Raw genomic sequence first — 10,832 nt, forward strand, 5'->3', positions numbered from 1 at the left:
TCATGCACAGTTTGAGCTACAGGAAAAGTAAAAAAGAAAAAGAAAAAAAGTTTTATATTTCAAGTAAAATTCTATATAAATATTATATATATATATATATATATATATATATATATATATATATATATATATATATATATATATATATATATATATATATATATATGAATAAATAATATTACAATTAATCAAATAAAAAATAAACACAGGCCTGTAGGCTATGCTCTTTATAGAAAAAAATTTGTTACATGAGGACAGTTAACCACAAATGCAACTTTGCCTGCCTAACACCTCAGAGCCCTCATTTCATTTCCCATGCCTGATTACACATTATGAAACACAACCACCCAAAACGACAATCGACAATCTTAAAAAAAAAAAAAAAATCAGTACAATCAGAATCAACATCAGGTAGCAAAACCTCAAACCAAAGGCTACCATTGTGTCTTTACCAAATGCAATGGAAATAAAACATCATCCCCTGGTTTCACAGACAAGGTTTAAAGGGTTAGTTCACCCAAACATGAAAATTCTGTCATTAATTACTCACCTTCATGTTGTTCCACACCTGTAAGACCTTCATTCATCTTCAGAACACAAATTAAGATATTTTTGATAAAATCCGATGGCTCAGTGAAGCCTCCATTGCCAGCAAGACAATTATGCCCAGAAAGCTACTAAAGACATATTTAAAACACACTGTAAAAAAATCCCAGTAAAATTTACAGTAAAAAAACGGCAGCTGTGGTTGCCAGAACTTTACCGTAAAAAATACAGTAGCAACGTAAAAAAAAAAATCTGTTAAATTTACGGTAAAATAACGTATTTTATTAACTGATAAAATGTTAATTTACCAACCTAATGAAGTACTAATATCTGTTTTGTACCTTTATAATACACTGATAGTCACCAAACACAGTGGTGATAAGAGTCACATGATGAATCAAAGTTCATCACAAGCAGCTTTTCCACAAGCTGAAAAGGACAACACTAACATATAGAAGGTGCACACAGTGTCATTCACACACACACACACTAAACACCATCATGGTAACATGCATGAAATTTTAAAAATGCAATAAACATTAATTTAACAACATTAGATGTAACATAAAACCCAAATGTTCATAACTGTTTAGAAAAAATGAGAAAAACTAAGAAGAAACAGTTATTTCAATGAAAATATATCAAATGTGAAGTGTCACGCAGGGAATTGTGGGAATGTCAATTTGCGGTTTTTCACTGTAATTTTTACAATGAATTGTTATTTTTCACTTCCAAAAACTGTTATTTAACGGTATTTTACCGTAAAATTACATTAAATGTAACGTTAGATCTATTATTATTCACCGTATATAGTACGGAAACTTTCTGTAAACCAATTGACAGTTTTTTCACCGCAGTCTTTTACTGTTAAAATCACGGCCATTTTTTACAGTGCAGTTAATGTGACTACAGTGGTTCAACCTTAATGTTATGAAGCGACGAGAATACTTATACTGGAACAACATAAGGGTGAATAAATTACTTACAGAATTTTCATTTTTGGGGTGAACTAACCCTTTAAGCTAGTGCAGACTAAAATACATGTTTGAGCTGTTTTAAATGAAAGCAACTTGCACATCTTAAAGTATGTCAGTTCCATTAGTTTTTTGTCTCAAGATGCACACCAGTAATGTTTCTTTCTACAGCATGTTTATAAAAGTTACTTAGATGCCCTAAGTTAACTAAGGTCTAATCCTGGTCTAAGCCCTGTCTGTGAAAACAGGCCTAAATGTCTATTGTTATTTGTAAGGACATGTATGGATGGATGTGAAATGGTTTTCTTCATCATCCGACAGAAAAAAAGTCTGACCTCATGAAGGACATGAATCGATGAGGGAGTGATTGTTTCCATCACGATAACCTGCATGAAAGGGCAGCCTCAGCATGCACGGATATCCATTGTCCAGCTATCAAAAGTATCAGAGCGCACATTTCAAAAAGTCTCTGATAAGCATCTTGGTTCTCCTTAGCACTTGTGCCAGCTTCTTTATCTGAGCTTTCTTCTACATACAGAGGAGGGGAGAGACCTTTTGGCTCCTTTTTTGGTGGAGGCTTTGAAACAGAGATTGAATGATGTGAATTAAGGAGGGAACAGAGCAGGGGTCCAAAGCTGCTGGAACAGAGCAAAAAGGGGGAAAAAAAATCTCTCTCTACTTTTCAAACACACACTTTAACCTCCATTGCTAAGCAACAACTGTGGTAAAATGAGTGACTCAGTGCTTGAGAACAAAGGACCTTTAAATAACTTCCTGCAGTAGAGGATTAATTTGTTTCATTTAGTTAATGTTTAAGAAAACAGCATCATTTTGTCAATTGGTATAGTGCAACATTGTGACTGGATTAAAGCTTCCTGTTTTAATCTTGATCCCACAGATGTCTCAATAAACATGGAAGACTGGTGGTGACAGCTGAAGGTTGAACTGCTCTGGATAAACTTGTCCATAGGTGTCACATGGGTCATGCCCTCTTCTGCTTAAGGGTCAAGGCCAATGGAGATCACATTGTCTCTCTGAACAACTCGTTGCTGCCCAGCATATAACTTATATGCAAATATGTAAGTTCTTCCCATGAACTTACTTAGAAATGGTTTATGTAAGTGTTCTCTTTCTTTAAGTGTCAGATGAAAGTTAAGTGAAACATAACAGAAATTGACTCTTATTTCTCTGTTTCTGTCTTTGTATTCCGAAATAGGGACACCTAAAAAAATTATGAATTTCATAGAATCTAATATTTCTAAGTACATTAGAATTAGTCCTGTAAGCTGGTAGGGAATGTGGTAAAGTAGATTATGTTTCTACGAGGTGTAAAATCATTTTTCTGGCTTGTGGGCTTGGTATTAATTTGGCTTTAATATGTCTGAGACTTTTCAGAGACTGAAAAGACGAAAATCAAATACAAATGTAATCCATGATTTGACAGCATGAAACATTAATTAATTTTCATTTTACAACAGCACTGCTACAACAAATCAATAAATTAATGATATAACTTTTAAGGGATGTTTGAAAATCCAAATTTAATTTCCACAGTTATTGGGTATTATAAAAATATGAACTAGAACTAGTGACCTTTGCAGTTTTCATATAAGTCATTGCATCATTCCATTACTATATTGCTATTTTAGGAAAGTACATTTACAGATTGATCAGATTCTGTCTGGCCAGTTTCAGTCCAATTATTCTACAGCTCCCAGACCCTCAACAGCTCACTCTCTCTAATTGGTTGAAAAAGACCTCAGCTGGTACATTTGGGCAGTTATGTAGTGTAACCAATATCAGCTCCCATGGCAGCAATTTGCTAAGCATGGTCTTGATGTTTGGTTATATGGGCATACTGCTTCTCTCACAAACACTGAATACACTTCATTAGTGTGGGGGGCTTCATTCATGTCCTGGGGGCTCGTGCTTTTAAACGGTCTCGTCTAAAACCAGAGATCTACGGGACGACTGATGGCAAAGTAATAGTGGAGGATGAGTTATTAAACTTCCTTGCTGTGAAAATTAAGACTCTAAGCCAGGATGAGATTGTCTTATTGGCTACAAACACGTTTGACTCTGAGGCAATTGAAGCCTCCAAGAAAGTTTTGTTTGAGCTCTGCCCGGGAACCTCGCAGAGATGTGTTGCATACAAAGGGCAGCACAGAGATGCCAACAACATAAAACTCTGCCTTAAAGTACTGAATGAATGTGGGTCTAATATCCCTAGATTTGTTTCCTATTATTTGGATGAGCTCCCTCCGGTAACATTCTCGAGTCTAGATGTCTCCTGTTTGCTTCGGAGAATGGAGCAGCTTTGTGCGGAAGTGGGAGCTCTAAAACACATAACCCAGCTCCAGACGGGTGTTTGTGAACAAGTTCGTGCTGAAGCTGTGGAAATCAACCACCGGGTATCTGTTCTGGAGTGTAGATCTGGCAACCCGACTGCTGGTGCTGTTGTTGCTGCTGGGATCTCTCCAGGATCAAAGAAGGCCTTTCACCATGTCCCGGGGAACGCTAAGGAGCCGATGCCGGGGGTGCGAGGTGGCGAACATGCGATGGCAGTGGAGCAGGGAGTTGAAGGCTTGGCGGACCTGCACATAATGGGAGACGCATTTGCGCGCTGTCCTGAACCGGTGCAGTGCAGACGCGATGGGACTGTCGCGGTGGATGAAGCTACGGGGAAGGATCCTACTGGGTCAGTGCTTTCCACTGGCTCTCCAAGTTGGAGTAAAGTTGCGAGAAACGGCCGGGCTCGGCAGAAAACAAAGTCTATTGCAACAGGCTTGGGTGGGCATGCGACTACTGCGGGACGTAAAAGTTCTGGCCCAGCTTCCATCATCGGCACTGGAACAATGAGTACTATTAAAACTGTGAAGACCAAAATAGTGAGTGTTTTTGCAACAAAATTTTCTCCAGAACTTGATGCTGACACACTTGCTGATTATCTTAAAAGTAAACTTAACAGAGTGGTCACCTGTCAAAAAATAGATAATGCACGTAGCAGGGTTGGCTCTTTTAAAGTGACTGCCGAATGTAATGATATTGGTGAAATGTACACTCCTGAGCTCTGGCCAGAAGGAGCTCTAATAAGGCGTTATTATGAGCCACGTAAGGCCAGTGTTGTTGGTTTTTGTCGTGTGCCGTCTGAAAGGGAGGCAAATGGGCACTCTGGTGTTGACCCGTCGGCATGAAAATGACAATTCGGGTACTGTCTTACAACTGCCGTGGCCTGCGCCTGGGACAGAGTGCAGGGGATAAAGCTCGACGTTCTGTGGTGGACAGTTTGCTCGCCGAATGTGACATTTTATGTTTGCAAGAGACTTTTATTGCTAAACAAGATTTAGAGAAACTGAACACTCTTAATGAAAACTTTCTTGGAGTGGGAGAGTCAACGACTGATCTTAGCAAGGCTATAGTCAGAGGCAGAATCCCAGGTGGAGTGGCTGTGCTCTGGGATAAAAAGCTTGATGCTGTGATAAAACCGATCAGGCTTGATGTTGACTGGTGTATTGGTATACAATATACTTATAAATGTAATAATTTTGTCATTTTAAATGTTTATACTCCATATGAGTCTAGTGAGAATGAGGTTGAATATTTAAATAGACTGGCTTTTATAAATGCTTTCATTCAAGACAATAGCTTCTGCAGTGTATATGTTGTTGGGGATATGAATGCTGATATCAATGACAGTAACTCATTATTTGCTAAGCATCTGATCTGCTTCAGTGAAGATAATAACTTCACTCTATCAAGTAGAGTACTGTTGCCTGCAGACAGTTATACATACATAAGTGAAGCCTGGCACTCAACATCATGGCTTGACCATTGTCTTAGTACAGCTGATGGGCATGCAGCCATAGAGAATATGGGTATTAAGTATGGGGTCACAACAACAGATCATATACCTTTGGCCCTCACAATTAACATTGAAGAATTACCATCTACAGTCAGCAATGACAGTGCTACCAGTGGTAATGTGAGTACTAAATTAGACTGGTCAACTCTTTCTGAAGAGGATCTTTTGGCTTATTATACTAATACAGACCATTATCTAAGTAATGTTTATCTGCCTAGAGAAGCTATTATGTGTAAGGATGTCAACTGTCAGATTGAGGAGCACAAGAGTAATCTATGTGTCATGTATGATGATGTAGTGGCTGCTCTGTTGGAGGGTGGTAAACCTCTTCAGAAACACAGGAGAAACAGGGCCTATAATATTAGACCAGGATGGAATGAGCATGTAGCACCATATCACACTGAAGCTCGGGAGGCTTACAAGCTTTGGGCCATGGCTGGGAAACCTAGGCAGGGCCCTGAGCTTGAGAATAAAAAAGCTTGCCAATGCCAGATATAAGTATGCTGTTCGTTTTATATCTAGAAATGAGCAAGCCATGAGGGCTGACTCTATGGCCAGTAAAATGATGAGCAACAATATTACTGACTTTTGGAAGGAGGTGAGGTCTCTCAATAACTGTAAATCTTCCCTTCCTTGTACTGTTGAAGGAGTCTCTGGAGAAGATAATGTTGTTGAAATATGGAGGCAGCACTATAGCTCCCTTTTTAATTGTTTAAAACATGATCCATATGTGGAGGACTCTGCTATTAGTAATGAATCAATAAGTATTCTGACACATGAGGTACTTGGTGCCATATGGAAATTACCTAACAATAAAGCATGTGGTATGGATTCAATAACTGCAGAGCATCTGAAAAATGCCAGTCTTAGGCTTGTTTCCCTCTTAGCAATCAACTTTACTGGTTTGTTGATCCATGGCATACTTCCAGATTCAATGTTATCTATTCTGCTTGTCCCAGTTATTAAGGACAGAGCTGGAAAAGTTAGCTGCCTGGATAATTATAGACCTATAGCATTGGCCAGTATTTTATCCAAGGTAATGGAAAGAATCCTCCTTGATAGAGTGAGTGGGTATATCTCTTCCCTGGATAATCAGTTTGGATTTAAGCCAAACCATGGCACAGACATGTGTATTTATGCTCTCAAGGAAATGGTGAATTTGTATAAGTCAAAAAATTCCACTATTCTCATGTGTTTTATTGATGCCTCCAAAGCATTTGATCGAGTGAATCATAAACAGCTTTTTATTAAGCTAAAACAAAGGGGAGTCCCTGGGTATATTGTGAGGGTTCTTGCCTATTGGTATGCCCACCAGCAGATGCATATCAAATGGGGTAGTATATCTGCCCCCTTTAGAGTATCCAATGGTGTTAGGCAGGGAGGTATCTTGTCCCCTCTTTTATTTAACTTATATATGGATGAACTGTCAAGGAGACTTAATGAATGTAATACTGGCTGTATGATTGGTGGCATGCTGGTGAATCATCTTATGTATGCAGATGACCTTGTTACTTTTAGTCCGAGTAGTGCTGGGCAGCAGGAGCTTCTTAATATATGCTCTGATTATGGGGTGGAATTTGATATAAAATACAATTCCAGCAAAAGTGCTGTTTTAATATGCAGAACGAAACAGGATAAATTGCTTAATTTTCCTGTGTTCATGCTAGCCAATAATTGCCTTGAGGTCTGTAAAAAGATTAAATACCTTGGTCATTGTATTGCAGATGTTATGAATGATGATGATGACATATACAGACAGTGTTATAAGTTATATGCACAGGCAAACACCATAGCACGTAAGTTTAGTTACTGTTCTACTCGAGTTAAAGTGGCTCTGTTTAAAGCTTACTGTACACCACTCTATACAGCCCATCTGTGGTCTTCTTACAAAAAATCTAGCATGCAGAAGCTACACGTTGCCTACAATGATGCAATGAGAATTTTACTCAAGGTTCCCAGAGGAGGGAGTGCTAGTCAGATGTTTGTATCTGTAGGAGTAATCACACTGAAAGCACTTTTAAGAAATTTGATGTTTAAATTTATGCAACGTCTGGATGAGTCTACTAACAGTATCATGGTGGCACTCTCAAATCCCTTAGTGAGTTGCTACAGGTACACATCCAGACTGAGAGTGCATTGGCTGAAATGTCTGTATGTATTTTAATTATTGTATTTGTTTTTTACTGTTTGTTTGTTTTTGATCTGTCCTGTCTTGTGTGGCTTTTGGACATGAGTCTGGCAAATAAAAAAATTGAAAAAAAATTGAATTGAATTGAACAGCACCAGGAAAAGTCTATACTCTCAGTTTGGAAGAGGAGGAAACAGTGGAGGATATGTTTGCATTGTGTTTCATGTGCAAATATTGGGGGTCTGCAAACTTTCATTTCTAAATAATCAACTGAATGCTATAGTGTTATCAATACCATGTGGCATAAATAAATAAAAAATATTACTTTAACATACACATTCAAGATTTGGGGTCAGTGAGATTTTTATTTATTTATTTAAATAGTACTTTTATTCAACAAGGATGCATTAAATTAATCAATATTTACAGTGAAGACATTTATAATGTTACAAAAGATTTGTGACACTGGACCACAAAACTAGTCATAAGTCGCACGGTTACATGTATAACAATAACCAACAATACATTGTGTGGGTCAAAATTATCGTTACCAAAAATCATTAGGATATTAAGTAAAGATCATGTTCCATGAAGATATTTTGTAAATTTCCTACCATAAATATATATATAAAAAAAAAAAAATTGTGAGTGGATATGCATTGCTAAGGACTTAATTTGGACAATTTTAAAGGCAATTTATTTTGGCACCCTGAGGTTCCAGATTTGTTAAATAGTTGTTTCTTGGCCAAAAAAAAAATTCAAAAATGTACCCTTATGACTGGTTTTGTGGTCCAGGGTCACATTTCTGTTTCCAACAAATTATCTTCTTTTAAACTTTCTATTAATTCTGGGGGGGGGGGGGGGGGAAGAGGTATTTAGCAACACAACTAGTTTCAACATTGATCATAATAATACTTGATAACCAAACCAGCATGAATTAGAATTATTGAAATGAGAATGATCCTGTGACACCAAAGACTGGAGTAATGGCTGCTGAAATTCAGCTTTACCATCACAGGAATAAATTACATTTTAAAATATATTAAAATAGAAAATGGTTATTTTAAATAGTAAATAATATTTTGCAATATTACTGTTTTTACAGTATTTTTGAATGATAGTATACAAGCTTAATTTAAATATTTAGTGTTGCATGTGCACAAATGGAGGTTATTAATGGTTTCATTCAGTAAAGAAATAATATTCTGTATTTCAGCACATTGCAGCAGCTGAGTTGCTGTTCCATCAATTAACAAAGATCACGCAGAAGGGGCGTACATCAAAAAAAATCTCAGAAAGAAGCACTGCTGTGAAATATGCACATGTGGTGAGTGCCATCGTGTGAGGAAAACAGACTCCAGGCCACGCCATTGTGTTCCAGGTGGTTCCAGTTTCAAGCCTCCCTGGTGTGCATTCTCAGTGCCATGAAGGGCTGAAAGCAGTGTGGGGGATGGACCAGCACTCCATATGACATCAGGAGCTCATGTGTTAGTTGTGTTAACTGAATGAGACAGTTTATTGGAGACGGGAATTTACAGTATGTGACTCCCTGTCTGTGCTATTAATGGAAAAACTCCTTCCTCATTGGTGTTAATAATATAAAACTGCCTCATTTTGTTCTATCCTGACTCAGAAAGTGCAGTGTAATTAAATATTACTGTGCACTCTGAAATTTTAAGATGAAAGCTCCCTCAGTTGTGTTACCAAAACAGCTGTGACCACAGAGCAATGAAACTTTGGGTATACAAAAGGTGAAACCTTTTTAAGACTGTATACAAGATGTTTAAGGGATAGTTCACACAGAAATTAAAATTCTTTCATCATTCACTCATGCTCATCTTTAGTCCACGTTGACTATTGGCAGTTTTATGGACAAAAATTACAAAAAAGTTCAAACAAACAAACAACAAAAAAACAAACAAACAAACAAAAAAACATATTGGTTTGGAACCAAATGATGGTGAGAATTTGAAGGGCCATTTACACAACTAAAAATGAAAAACATTTTATGCGTTTGGCAGTTCATTTAGACGACAACAGTGTTTTGGGGTCCTGAAAACTTTTTGAAGTTTTTGAAAACTTCAAACTATAGTTTTTCTTTACAAAGTGACCTCACCAACTATTGGCCTGTCATGCATAATACAGCGTTTTTAGTAGTTTTTGTGGATCCGTGTAAACAGGGACTGTTTTGACAAAGTTAATAATTAATAATTAATTATAACAATAATAACTAGTTACATTTATATGGCACTTTTCTAGGCACTCTAAGTGCTTCACATTGAAGGCTGGAATCTCCTCACCCAATATGCAGCATCCACCTTGATGATGTGACGGGAGCCATACTGCACCAGAACACCCACCACACACCAGCTTTTTGGTGGAGAGGAGACAGAGTGATGAAGCCAATCAGTGTATGGGGATGATTAGGAGGCCATGATGGACAGAGGTCAATGGGCAAATTTGGCCAGGATGCCGGAATTATACCCCACCTCTTTTTCGAAGGACATCCTGGGATTTTTAATGACCACAAAGAGTCAGGACCTCGGTTTAATGCCTCATCTGAAGGATGGTGCTTTTGACAGTATAGTGTCCCCATCACTATACTGGGGTGTTAGGACCCACACAGACCACAGGGTGAGTGTGAGCACCCCCTAATGGCCTCACTAACACAAAGTTGTCATGTAAACATACTCTATCCCTTTAAGAGTATTGAAAATAACGAACAATTGTAACAAAAATAACTAATTTGGTATGCCTGTTGTTACTTGATTTTCTCACTGTTCAAAATACACCATCAGGATCTTTGAATGAAAGGCCATAAGTTTAAATGACTTCATCTAATAACTCTGAGGACAGAACCCAAAACCATGCCAAGCTTTCACGTTTTTCCCAGAAGGACAGTCTCTTTACTGAGGAAGCTCCTTTGATATACCACATGCACATGGCGGAATACTGTGTGCTGTTTTGAAGTCTCTAATTGGCTCCTTGTTTTTGGTAATGGAAACATTATATAAGAGATTCCTTATGTGTTGCACGCTACAAAAAACAAAACAGAACAATCCCATCATGTGCTTTACATCTAAATCAAAGATGTAATTCATTCATTGTCAAATACCAAATAATTGATCAGTTTTGACAATCAGTTTAATTCTATTAGTGGTCTCATGAAAAACTGATTGTTATGGTCCCACAAAAAAAAAAAAAAGATTGGTCATCTTTATGCTTTTGCATAAAGCTTCTCTTTTAGGTGCATCTTGGGAATGTAAGTTGAAGGCTTAATTTAGGGTTAACAACTGTCTTTTCTATAAAAGCATTATACTAT

Source organism: Chanodichthys erythropterus, chromosome 14 (genome assembly GCF_024489055.1).
Source record: "Chanodichthys erythropterus isolate Z2021 chromosome 14, ASM2448905v1, whole genome shotgun sequence".
NCBI classification, from domain to species: Eukaryota; Metazoa; Chordata; class Actinopteri; order Cypriniformes; family Xenocyprididae; genus Chanodichthys; species Chanodichthys erythropterus.